The sequence below is a fragment of the Schistocerca cancellata genome, chromosome 5 (assembly GCF_023864275.1).
Source record: "Schistocerca cancellata isolate TAMUIC-IGC-003103 chromosome 5, iqSchCanc2.1, whole genome shotgun sequence".
Taxonomy (NCBI): Eukaryota; Metazoa; Arthropoda; class Insecta; order Orthoptera; family Acrididae; genus Schistocerca; species Schistocerca cancellata.
Genome location: NC_064630.1, coordinates 161835347 through 161848736, shown reverse-complemented (window position 1 = coordinate 161848736; position 13390 = coordinate 161835347).

The window sequence follows — 13390 nt, the reverse complement described above, 5'->3', positions numbered from 1 at the left end:
CCTCAACCATCCTAACCGGGTGTTTGAAGCAATGACACAGTCAAAGAGACTGACACAGTGAACAGAATTAACACAATCTTCTCGGACTTCCAGCCACATCAGGTGGTTAAAGTCTCACGAGCTTTCGATCGAGCTCTCCTCGGCCATTGTTAAGTTGTACATGACTGCCGCGTCGCCGTGGCCCCGCCCCGCCGTAATGTAGCCGCGCTGCTGACTCTGACGTCACTGGTGCTCTCTTCCTCTCCAAATGTGGTAATTTTTTCGTCCCGCGTCCATCGCATACGCTTGAACCCCGCGATGACTTGGTTTCAGGCTTCGCTGAGTCGGAAACCGCCGTCTTTATTGATGGTGTTTTCAGATATTTTTATTTCCATAACTTCTTTTACAACGCTATCCCAAAATCCCTTCTTCCTCATAATCAAAGATGTTTAGTCGAATAAAATTCGGTGTCGATTTTTAAAGCGAGTTCTGCCACGGCATATTTTTCAGGATGGCATAGGCTTAGGCACCTCTCATGTATCGTTTGGCGTTGCTCCACACTGCGTACTGTTTGGCCGATTTAGAAGCAGCCACACGAACAGGGTACGTTGTACACTCAAAGCGTTTAAGGCCCAAGATCCTCCTTCACAGACCTCATGAGCAGTGGTATTTTTGATGGTGGTGGTAAGTTCCTATGGCACCAAACTGCTGAGGTCATCGGTCCCTAGTCTTAGACGCTACTTAAACTAACTGACGCTAAGGACAACACACACACCCGTGCCCGAGGGAGGACTCGATCGAACCTCGGGGGGAGGTGCTCGTATTTTTGCTCGAGGCCTTTACGTTGATGAAATGTTGTGTCTCTTCAGCAACCAGCTAATATTTCCCTACACTCTGCCGCAGAAAGGCATAAACACATTTCTTGTTCTTTTCTTCGGTCGTGTTTCTTCTGCGCGTTTCACCAGAAACAGTTTATGATACCTGGTCGTGACTGTATCCATTTTTCCGGAAGACTTTTCCGAGATGTCTTAGCTTTAGTGGCAGATTTTCAACGCCTGAGACAACTTTAGCACGATGGACGAGGGTGTTCAGTACGCTACTATCTTTATTCGGGTGGTGGTGGCTGAGAGCTGGAAGATAACCGGTCCGTGCCTATAAATTTCCTGTAGACACTGTGGTCGAAGCGCCCATTGATTTTCCGGAGAACGAGAATGTCAAGGAAGGGGAAAGCACCGTCTATGTCTATTTCCATCGTTAAGTTAATGTAGTCGTGAATGCTGTTGAGGCCTTCTAAGAATTCTCCCAGTTTTTCACGCCCGTGGGGCAGATGACAAAAGTGTCGTCGAATTAACGATAAAAGTAACTTGCCTTAGCCGTGCCCAAGGCGATGTCCTCAAATTTCTCCATAAAAAGGCTGGGTCTTTCTGGGCCTATTCCATTGTTGTCTTTTTTTAGTGCTTGTCCGATGCTTCCTTACCCTCACGCTGATGGTTTAAGACTATTATGAGAAACTTACTCTCATACAATCGTAATTTGTGCCTTCTCCATTTACTCATCTCCTTGTCACCCACCTACAGGAACTGCGTTTCGGCTGCCTGTACTCTATTTTTGTCTTTAGATGGCATGATCCGAGTGTTATTTGCATCCAGGCCTTATGCATCTCCATCACTTTGTAGAACAGTACAAGTACAGCTGACAAGGGACAATTTAACTTCTGAGAAGCTCTGAACAGCAAAAGACGGACGAGAGAGAAAATATTCTAAGCAAGTACGAGGTGCATTCAAGTTCTAAGGCCTCCGATTTTTTTTTTCTAATTAACTACTCACCCGAAATCGATGAAACTGGTGTTACTTCTCGACGTAATCACCCTGCAGACGCACACATTTTTCACAACGCTGACGCCATTATTCCATGGCAGCGGCGAAGGCTTCTTTAGGAGTCTGTTTTGACCACTGGAAAATCGCTGAGGCAATAGCAGCACGGCTGGTGAATGTGCGGCCACGGACAGTGTCTTTCATTGTTGGAAAAAGCCAAAAGTCACTAGGAGCCAGGTCAGGTGAGTAGGGAGCATGAGGAATCACTTCATAGTTGTTATCACGAAGAAACTGTTGCGTAACGTTAGCTCGATGTGCAGGTGCGTTGTCTTGGTGAAACAGCACACGCGCAGCCCTTCCCGGTCGTTTTTGTTGCAGTGCAGGAAGGAATTTGTTCTTCAAAACATTTTCGTAGGATGCACCTGTTACCGTAGTGCCCTCTAGAACGCAATGGGTAAGGATTACGCCCTCGCTGTCCCAGAACATGGACACCATCATTGTTTCAGCACTGGCGGTTACCCGAAATTTTTTTGGTGGCGGTGAATCTGTGTGCTTCCATTGAGCTGACTGGCGCTTTGTCTCTGGATTGAAAAATGGCATCCACGTCTCATCCATTGTCACAACCGACGAAAAGAAGGTCCCATTGGTGCTGTCATTGCGCGTCATCATTGCTTGGCAACATGCCATACAGGCAGCCATGTGGTCGTCCGTCAGCATTCGTGGCACCCACCTGGATGACACTTTTCGCATTTTCAGGTCGTCATGCAGGATTGTGTGCACAGAACCCACAGAAATGCCAACTCTGGAGGCGGTCTGTTCAACAGTCATTCGGCGATCCCCCAAAACAATTCTCTCCACTTTCTCGGTCATGTCGTCAGACTGGCTTGTGTGAGCCCGAGGTTGTTTCGGTTTGTTGTCACACGATGTTCTGCCTTCATTAAACTGTCGCACCCACGAACGCACTTTCGACACATCCACACGAATGATTGCACGATGTTCAAGTAAGGAAAACGTCGCCATTTTAAGTATTTAAAACAGTTCTCATTCTCGTCACTGGCGGTAAAATTCCATCTGCTGTACGGTGCTGCCATCTCTTGGACGTATTGACAATGAACGCGGCCTCATTTTAAAACAATGCGCATGTTTCTATCTCTTTCCAGTCCAGAGAAAAAAAATCGGAGGCCTTAGAACTTGAATGCACCTCGTATAATCGATCGACTAAAGTAGCTTACAAAACTCTCGTTCAAGCTGTTCTCGAATGCCGACACTGTTCACCAACCTGGCAGTCTTATCGCGGTAAGTTAATACATGTTGCTGTCTTCGCTCCATCCTAATCCATGTTCCAGTTGTTTATTTTCCTGTCCTAATGATTCTCAAGGTGCGTATCTTTGTTGTCCGCTAAAGAACCATCTGTTTTTTGATTCTTACACTAAAAGTCTTCGTCTCACTGTTAAAAGTCAAAACTGACAATGCCTACCGTATAGAAATTTTCTGTTAGAAGGACAAAGGAAGCTACCTACAAACGACAGCAGAATCGAATAAAATCTATTCCTTACATAATTTGTGATATATGTTGTGATCTACTTATTTAGACGAACGAAGATTGGATACGATACCCCTGCTAGCTCTTAGACCAATGTGTAATCGGCTTCTTAAAACTGATATACAGTATATTCGTCGGAGACATTCCAGCTATTCATCACATTGAAGTAAGGGCTCGGCAACAATAGTATGACAGCTTTCCAAGAACGAAAAATAAGTTCCAACGGTCTGCTCTATACGGTGGCGAATTTGAAGATTTTACTGCCGGCCGGAGTGACCGAGGGGTTCTAGGCGCTACATCTGGAACCGCGCGACCGCTACGGTCGCAGGTTCGAATCCTGCCTCGGGCATGGATGTGTGTGATGTCCTTAGGTTAGTTAGGTTTAAGTAGTTCTAGGTTCTAGGGGACTGATGACCTCAGAAGTTAAGTCCCATAGTGCTCAGAGCCATTTGAACCATAGTCTTATTTTCCACGACGCGTAATACGAAATCTTTCTGTGTACTTCTGTATTATGAAAGCAGTGTTTCGTAGGCTAGATCTACAAAACCAGTATTAGGCAGACAATACAATCACACATGTCTGTTTTCAGGCAGACAAAATGGCTCTGAGCGCTATGGGACTTAACATCTATGGTCATCTGTCCCCTAGAACTTAGAACTACTTAAACCTAACTAACCTAAGGACGTCACACAACACCCAGTCATCACAAGGCAGAGAAAATCCCTGACCCCGCCGGGAATCGAACCCGGGAACCCGGGCGTGGGAAGCGAGAAAGCTACCGCACGGCCACGAGCTGCGGACTCAGGCAGACAAGAGAACATGAGAACATGACAAAACTAGTCTATGTATAAGTAAGTATAGTGCTTAAACGGATTCATCAAATGTCACAGTGCATCATAATGATACAGTTAGATGATTAAAGATACGAGAATGACACACAATCGCTAAACGCCTAATCTAGCAACTAGATACTAACCATAAATGAAAGAATCATCACGGTCATCATAACGTCGTTAACAAGATAAATGTTAAACGTTGGTCTAAGGCGTATTCTTAGTCTTGAGAAACATTCGGTTTTCAGTTTACTTCACTTTCTTCTAGAGCCAACGTTTCTTTATTGCATGTGAAATTCGTAATAGGCCCGTCTCATAGTTTAGTCGATAAAAAAGTATTATTAATATATCAAGAGCAAAGTAAGTAGCTTAATCAGGCAGTCGGAGTCCGATGATTGGGGGGGGGGGGGGGGGAGGCGGAAGAGGGAATACTACTTTGCACCTGTACAGGCAAAGGTCAAAGTCGAGACGGTATGCTATCTATTCCTCCATTCTATTATGATGGAAATCTATGTGTATCTGTTACGTGGAATATGGTGCTTGTGATTAGGGTATTGTTCTACGGATGTTTTGTTATAGACTAGAGAGAAGGGATAGGTCGAAAGCTAAAGCCAGCTCATGTCCCTCCTGTTCTGAAATAACGACATGAGGGCAATGGCTGTCAGTTTCTGCTGCCTTCACTGTATCAGACACTATGGATGGAATCGAGATTTAATAGAACATTGGTGCAGCATTTCTTGATCATAAGCTCATGTCACCAGTTCTCCTCCTCTTCTTCATTATGGATATCCCGGCTGCCTCCACATAATAATGACTGGCAGACCTGAACCGAATGGCTACTTCCTTCAGCAATTTGGTCCCATACAATCTTACCGTGAAAACTATCGCTACTTCCTCCAGAGCACACTTAGCACCAGCCTTTGTGGATTAGGTGTTCCTACAGGTTCAACGTCACTTCTGGTACAACTGTTATTCGTATCCATTGTTTACCGTAGTAGGTGGTGCGTGCGATGGGTTTCCTTCTCAATTTCCTGGTGATTGCCCCCCGGTTCACAGGCACGCGATGCTGCCCAAGTTTCCCAGCCACCCTGGGAACCGTGTCGTGGGCGTACAGAATCACGCCTGACTTCTTCGTACAAAAGGGGCGCAAGCAAGTCACGCAACAGCGGACTCAATTGCTCACCCGCTTCGCGGCAGACTGTGGTAGGGGTTCGTGTAGGTGAAGTAAAAAGTAACTTTTACGGCTGCAACTTTTCCAAGGTCCTATAAACATTTTCGCTCTTTGCAATTGATGGTCTGTGTTTACTCGACATAGGTTTGAAGGAAAAAAAACTTCAACACTTGTCTAGCTTTCAGTTACTGATTAATATTCTATCGTCTCACTGCTTATGCAGATGCAGTGAATATTCGAGAATTCGAATGAAGAATAGCTGCCAGTATGAACTGTGTAATGATGCAACTTAAACAGTTTCATAAAGGCAAGTTTTCCGGTCCAGATTCTATACCAATAAGGTTCCTCGCGGAGTATGCTGATAAAATAGCTCCATTTTAGCAGTCAAATAACCGTTTCCTCAACGGAATATACGTACCTAAAGTCTGAAAGTTACACGGGTCACAATAATATACAAGAAAGGAAATAGCAGTAATCCACTCAATTATCATAGATTTTCAGTAGCATTTTGGAACAAAAACTTTGCTCGAACTTAAAATGGAACTGTCACACGGAAAATGCGGGAAAGGTGAACCAAAGACTGTGTTTTATTAGCAAAATACTTAGAAGAGCACACAAATTTACGAAAGAAAGTGCATGCACTATACTGGCCTGTCCTCTTCTGGGAAATTGCTGCTTACCACAAAATACTGACGGAGGATGTCGGAAAAGTTCACAGAAGGGCAGCTCGGTTTGTATTATTGAGAAATAGGGGACAGAGTGTCACATATACACTGAAGCGCCAAGGAAACTGGTATAGGCATATGCATTCAAATATAGAGATATGCAAAAAGGCAGAATAAAGCGCTGCGGTCGGCAACGCTTATATAAGACAACAAGTGTTTGGCGCAGTTGTTAGATCGGTTACTGCTGCTACAATGGCAGGTTATAAAGATTTAAGTGAGTCTGAACGTGGTGCTATACTCGGCGCCCGAGCGATAAGACGCAGCATCTCCGAGCTAGCGATGAAGTGGAGATTTTCCCCTACGACCATTTCGCGAGTGTACCGTAGATATGAGGAATCACTTAAAACACTCCGACACTGCTGCGGCCGGTAAAAGAGCCTGGAAGAACGGGACGAAGACGACTGAAGAGAATCGATCAACGTGACACAAGTGTAAACCTGCCCCAAATTGCTGCAGATTGCAATACTGGGCCATCAACAAGTGTCAGTGTGCGAACCATTCAACGAAACAGCATCGAAGTGGGCTTTCGGAGCCGGAGGCTCGCTCGCGTAGTCTTGACGACTGCACGACACAAAGCTTTACGCCTCACCGGGATCCGTCAACACCGACATTGGACTGTTGATGACTGGAAACACGTTGCCTGGTCGGACGAATCTCGTGACAAATTGTTTAGAGAGGATAGACTCCTCATGAATCCATGGACCCCGCCGGCCGCTATGACCGAGCGGTTGTAGGCGCTTCAGTCTGGAACCGCGCTGCTGCTATGGTCGCAGGTTCGAATCCTGCCTCGGGCATGGATATGTGTGATGTCCTTAGGTTAGGTAGGTTTAAGTAATTCTAAGTCTCGGGGACTGATGACCTCAGATGTTAAGTCCCATAGTGCTTAGAACCATTTGAAACATTTGAACCATGGACCCCGCATGTCAGCAGAGGACTGTTGGAGCTGGTGGAGGCTCTTTAATGGTGAGGGGGTGTGTGCAGTTGGAGTGATATGGGACACCTGATAGGTCTAGACACTTCTCTGACTGGTGACACGTATGTAGGCATCCTGTCTGATCACCGGCATCCATTCATGTCCATTGTGGATTCCGACATACTTGGCTATTCCAGCAGGATAATATGACACCCCACACGTCCGGAATTGCTACAGAGTGGCTCCAGGAACACTCTTCTGAGTTTAAACGCTTCCGCTGGCCACCAAACTCCCCAGACGGGAACATTATTGAGCATATCTGGGATGCTGTTCAGAAGAAATTTCCACCACCTCGTACTCTTACGGATTTATGGACAGCCCTGCAGGATCCATATTGTCGTTTCCCTCTACTACTAGTTCAGCCATTAGTCGAGTCCATGCAATGTAGTGTTGCGCCACTTCTGTGTGCTCGCGGGGGCCCTACACAATATTGGGCAGGTGTACCAGTTTCTTCGTCTGTTCAGCGTATGATAAGCGAATTGAGTGGAAATCATTGAAACAAATGCAGTGTGGCAAGATTTTTTCACGAAATTTCTGTCACCAACGTTCTCTGCCGAATGCGATAGTATTTTGTTTACTGCCACCCGCAAAGGGAGGAATCACCATCGAAATAAAGTGAGAGCGATCGGAGATCACACGAAAAGGTTTTTGGGAATTTATTTTCCCCACGAGCTGTTCGAGAGTAGAGCTCTCAATATGGTTTGAAAGTGGTTCTATGAACACTCTAACAAACACTTTATGGACGAACTGAATATTGGTTTCTGTCTAGGTTTCTTCTGCCGACATCTGTTTGATGATTTTTCTGACGTTTCGCCTGCGCGAATGGCTGGATGTGTCAGAGCGTCATCCTCTACTGCTGGTAGTGGACTCCACCATCAACAATGGAGGGTGATGCTTTGACAATGCTTGCCACTCGTGCTGGCGGAACGTCAGACGAGTCATCAAACAAAAGCGTCGGCCGAAGAACCTGAGACAGAAGCCGAGTGGCAGTTTGCCAACAAGTATCCACGAAAGTCTTAACAGTTTTGTAAACACTTAGGTGTGAATTGCAAAGCAGTAGTCATGTAGACGCAGACGAAAGAGCAGTGGGTATCACGAAATCAAACGTGTATTCGGTCAACCTCAAGGAGTCGGAGTACTGTCCTGCTCGTATTTTTCAACAATGAAAGCGCGCAAGATGCGGCTGTACGCCAGACTGTGTACTGGGAAGGCTTGACCGCCCTGCGGGCAGCGTCCGGCAAGCTCCTTCCACGTAACGAGAGCGCGCGCGCCAGCTCGTGAGTTATTTTACAATTTGTAGTGTATAATTAAGACCGGCTTGTATATACGAGGCACGTTTCTAATTCACGACCACCGTAAATTGTGCTCGTGTGTGTGTGTGTGTGTGTGTGTGTGTGTGTGTGTGTGTGAACCTCCACTGTTCGGAGCTGAAATGCTGAGCGCGCGGCGGGCGCCTTGTGGTGCTCTTTGTTCGATAGGGAATCGAAGTAATTACCGCTGAAATTCTATTTCGGCCCTCGAGCTGCCGCCGAGATGACGCATGGTCCGACGCGGCTCCGTAAATCGTGGAGCCGGTAGCTGCCGGCGTCGGCCCGGCCGCCGCGGCTATTCAATTAGACCGGACCGACGTCGCCCGCTAATTACCGATAGCGTGCGCTCTGGAGACAGGTAGGGCTCGTCAGCGACCCGCGGGAGCGCCGTAATGAGCCGCCTGAAGGATTTCCGACGAAACGCTCATTAGTTTAGCCGTACTCAAACACCGATCCTGCCCATTGTGTTGCATCTGTTTCTGGGGGGAATCGGAGCACCGATTCGGTATCCGCTTATCGTTGCTCACTGTCGGCCTCCACGGGCTAGTCAGTCGGGAAACAAATGTGTCGATTAAGAGATCTTTATCCGGCGGGGTTAACTCACGACACCGGCGTACCGCCTCCCTACATCTGGGGGGGGGGGGGGGGGATGAAAGAAGTGACTTCAGATTTGTATACCGGTTGCTTATGCATAGGTATTGTCACCTACTGTGTCCTTCTCCGACTCAAACAGACACGTTTTCCATCAGTATTTTCTGAAGATACAACTAGAACTACTTCGGTATTGTATCGGATAGAGCAAATAGTGAACCTATCTATGCATGCTCCTAAACTTCCTTTTGCGCAAAGGATTACTTAACATATCTAAGAAATTGACAGATCGTGGGCTCCCTGTCAACTGGAGATTTACCTAAATACTGAAAACTGATTATGAAGACCAACGCAAGTTGTAGATGTGGGTTTCAGCCCTAACACTCGTTTGATGCAACCCCGCACACCTGTCGACCCTCTGCTAGCCACTTAATCGATGCATGGCTGCTGGAACATACTTAGTTCGATTCAGTATATTTTCGTTAGTTATCCGATCTAACCAACTAATCCTCTGCATTCTCCTGCAGCACCACACTTCAAAAGATTCTGCTCTCATCCTGTGCGGCATTGTTTATCGTCCGCCGTTCACTTCCTTACTAGGCTAAAGCTCCAGACAAGTACCGGATGGTTGCAATTAAAGTGCACTTTGAGCTGTAATAATCGTGTGGCAGCGAAACTTCGTAGATATGCTAATGCGTTAACACGGAACCGATTTACACTGGATAAACATTAGTTCCAATTGTGGCCACCACGTGCAAATTTGGCGCTGTACACTGTTAGTATTACGGTATGACTTCCACACTGTCATTTGACAAGCCATAGCGTGAGTGGACAGTATGGCAATCGAGAAGGGAGACGGCACGCTGATAGAGAAACTGTTTTATGTGAACGGCAGCAATTACATTCCTGCATGAAGAGAGTATCGCCGACTGAATGTCTGAGGAGAAGACCAATGTCATTAAATGGTTTAAAGAAGATGACAATGAAATTCGGAAACACCTTGGAGGTGCACCTAGAAGAGAAAGGCGTCATATCCCGGTGTAAGTTATTGATGAGGTTGCTGTCGCTGTAATTGACCAGGCGACAAGAGCCCGGACACGTCTAGTGCTCGAGCAATCTCACGAGAACTGTATATCCTAATAGAACGGAAAGTTTTGCGGTCTGTTTTACACCAGTACCCGTACAAGATCCAGACAGTGCAGCAACTGAAACCTCATGATCTGCAGCAACGTTCTGCATTTGCTCTTCGGTTTCTGGCACTGATCGGCGGTGATGGTATGTGGCCGCGCAATATTCTATGCAGTGACGAGACACTTTTTACACTACAGGGTGCAGTGATTACAACGAACTGCCGAAAATGGGGTACTAATAAACTGCGTATTTTGCACGAATAGCCATTGCACTCGCCGTATGTGACTGTGTGGATAAGCACCTTTACTCTGTCCGTTCGTCTTTGAAGAGATTACACCCAGGCCTTTAGGTGTATCGAGACCTCCTTGTACAGCATGTGATTCCTGCTCTCGAAGAGCACTGCTTTGTGGAAGTCACTGTATTCATTCAAGATGGAGCAACACTTCATGACGCTCGCCCAGTGAATGATATGCTTAATGCAAGCTCCCACGAACGTGTAATCTCCAGAAGTTTTCCTGACTCATGGTCTGCAAGGTCACCTGATCTCAATCGATGTGACTTTTGGCTCTGCGGATAACTAAAAGACGTTCGATCCTGAAGGCCAGAATACAGAAACAGATTACGCAGATTCCAATGGAACAGCTGATGATCACGTCAATTTACAGATACAGCACCTCGTCGATGTCTCCGGTGCCCGTACTGAACATATCATGTAAGCAACAGCTGATGATAAAATCAACATTATGTCTTTCTCATTTGTTTGACCTTTTCGGCCCACGTCCCGTTGCTAAGCCATTACACATCGAAACATTTATATACGTCTTTCTTGCACTCTCAGCGCCAGATTTGCACCTGGTGGCCAAAATTGGAAGTAATTTATTTTTTTTCCACAGTAAATCTGTTCAGCATTAACGCATTAGAGTATCTGTACATTTTCGATGCCATACGATAGTTACAGTTCACATTAGACCTCTGTATTATAACCACCCGGTATCTGCAGAAAAGACGTCCTGAATTTTGTGTTAATTAGTTTCTCTCCCTCAGAAGCGCTTTTCTTGCTACGGTCAGCCTGCATTTGATATCCTGTCTACTTCGGCCAATGTCAATTTTTTGTTCCCCAACAGAAAACTGCGAGGGGCAGTCAAATGAAAATGAGACAATAGAAGAAAAGTCTGGAAACTGTTTACTGTTTCAAAAGTAGTCGCCGTAACTGTTAATACATTTGTCGTACTGTGAAGCAGTACGTTCAGCGCCCCCATGAAAAAAATGTCTGTCATGGTCTGTGAAACTCTGATTGAACCCAGGCTCGCACCTCTTCGTCCGAAACAAATCGACGTCCACGAAAGTCTCCCTTCAGAGCTCCAGAAATTTGGAAATCGCATGGGGAGAGATAGAGGCTTTATGGAGGGTGTGTAAGCATTTCCCAGCGAAACTTCTGCAGCGCAGTCGAAACAACAGGCTTACCAGCTCCGCTACAGTATGATGGCCTTTTAATTTAACTGGAAGGGCTCGCTGCTCATTGACTTTCTGAAACACGGCGCCACAATTGCGCGCAGCGGTGCGTGGACACTGCAAAAATTTAAGCGGGCCGTTAAGTCCAAAGGCCCAGAAATGTTGACGGACGGTACCATCTTGTTGTAGGATAATGCCCAACCCCGTGTTGTCAATGAGGTTTTGATTTTTGATTACACTGCAGGTTTTGCTGGGATGCCCTTATACGTTCTTCATGCTGTCCCAATCTCTCCCCATGCCATTTCCATATTTTGGAGTAATGGAAAAAAAAAAAACATGCGTGGTCGTTGATTTGTTCCCGTACACAAGGATAAACATTTTTCCAAGAAGGCATTAACAGTCTTGTATCACAGTGGGATAAATGTATTAACCGTTACGGTGACTACTTTGCAAATAATACACAGAAATTTACTTTTTTTCCATGCGTCTCTTTTTCATTTGATGCCCTTTATACCTTTAGTCCCGTTTCCTAACCTAGTTCCCTCCACATCAGCTTAGTAAATTCTACTGAATTCCATCATCATCCTTTTACTTTTTGATACTCATCTTTAACCTATTATTCAAGCTATTACCCATTCCGTTCAAGTGATCTTCCAGGTCCTTTGCCGTTTCTAGCAGGATTGTAGTGTCACAGGTAATGTTTCTACTTCTTCTCCCTGAACTTTAATTGACCTGCAAAATTCCTTTGCCGTCTGCTTAGTATTGAGATTGAATAATCTCGAGTGTAGGCCATGATCGAGTAACATTCTGTTCTCAGTCACTGTTCCTTCTCTAGTGACGTCGTTGTCGTCTGGTCGTTAATCTCTAATCTTCCTTCATTTGACAAATACTGCTTTCCCTTCGTAACCTTCGACTCTAAAAACAGCAGTCGGTTTTCTATAATAGTTATAACCAAGGAATACCAACCAATACTGTAGATAACACAAAATTATTAAAGAAAGGTAAGAAAGCACAAAAGTATGATCAAGCGTATCAAGGGTAGAGAACACCGTTAGCGGCATAAAATATGTACTTTACTCCTTATAATAAGCAATAAGAAATCTCCATCGTCGGGCAGTAAATTGCAATAATGTGGGAAAATTAATAATGAGATATAGGCTTGAATGCCCACGACAACGAAGACACAAACAGCGGCCATTCACTATACTTTTCTCTTAATAAAGCCTTCTATTTTATACATAGGGCACTATAGCCGACATTTTCGTCTAGTGAGAATCAGGAACTGTATCGAGATTAAAGATACGTCTCATTTCTTCTTCAGTCGCAGTTGCGCATTTCTACACTACTGGCCATCAATATTGCTACACCACGAAGATGACGTGCTACAGACGAGAAATTTGACCGACCGGAAGAAGATGCTGTGATATGCAAATGATTAGCTCTTCAGAGCATTCACACGAGGTTGGCGCCAGTGGCGACACCTACAACGTGCTGACATGAGGAAAGCTTCCAACTGATTTCTCATACACAAACAGCAGTTGATCGACGTTGCCTGGTGAAACGTTGTTGTGATGCCTCGTGTAAGGAGGAGAAATGCGTACCATCACGTTTCCGACTTTGATAAAGGTCGGACTGTAGCCTATCGCGATTTCGGTTTATCGTATCGCGACATTGCTGCCCGCGTTGGTCGAGATCCAATGACTGTTAGCAGAATATGTAATCGGTGGGTTCAGGAGGGTAATACGGAACGCCGTGCTGGATCCCAACAGCTTCGTATCACTAGCAGTCGAGATGGCAGGCATCTTATCTGCATGGCTGTAACGGATCGTGCAGCCACATCTCGATCCCTGAGTCAACAGATGGGGACG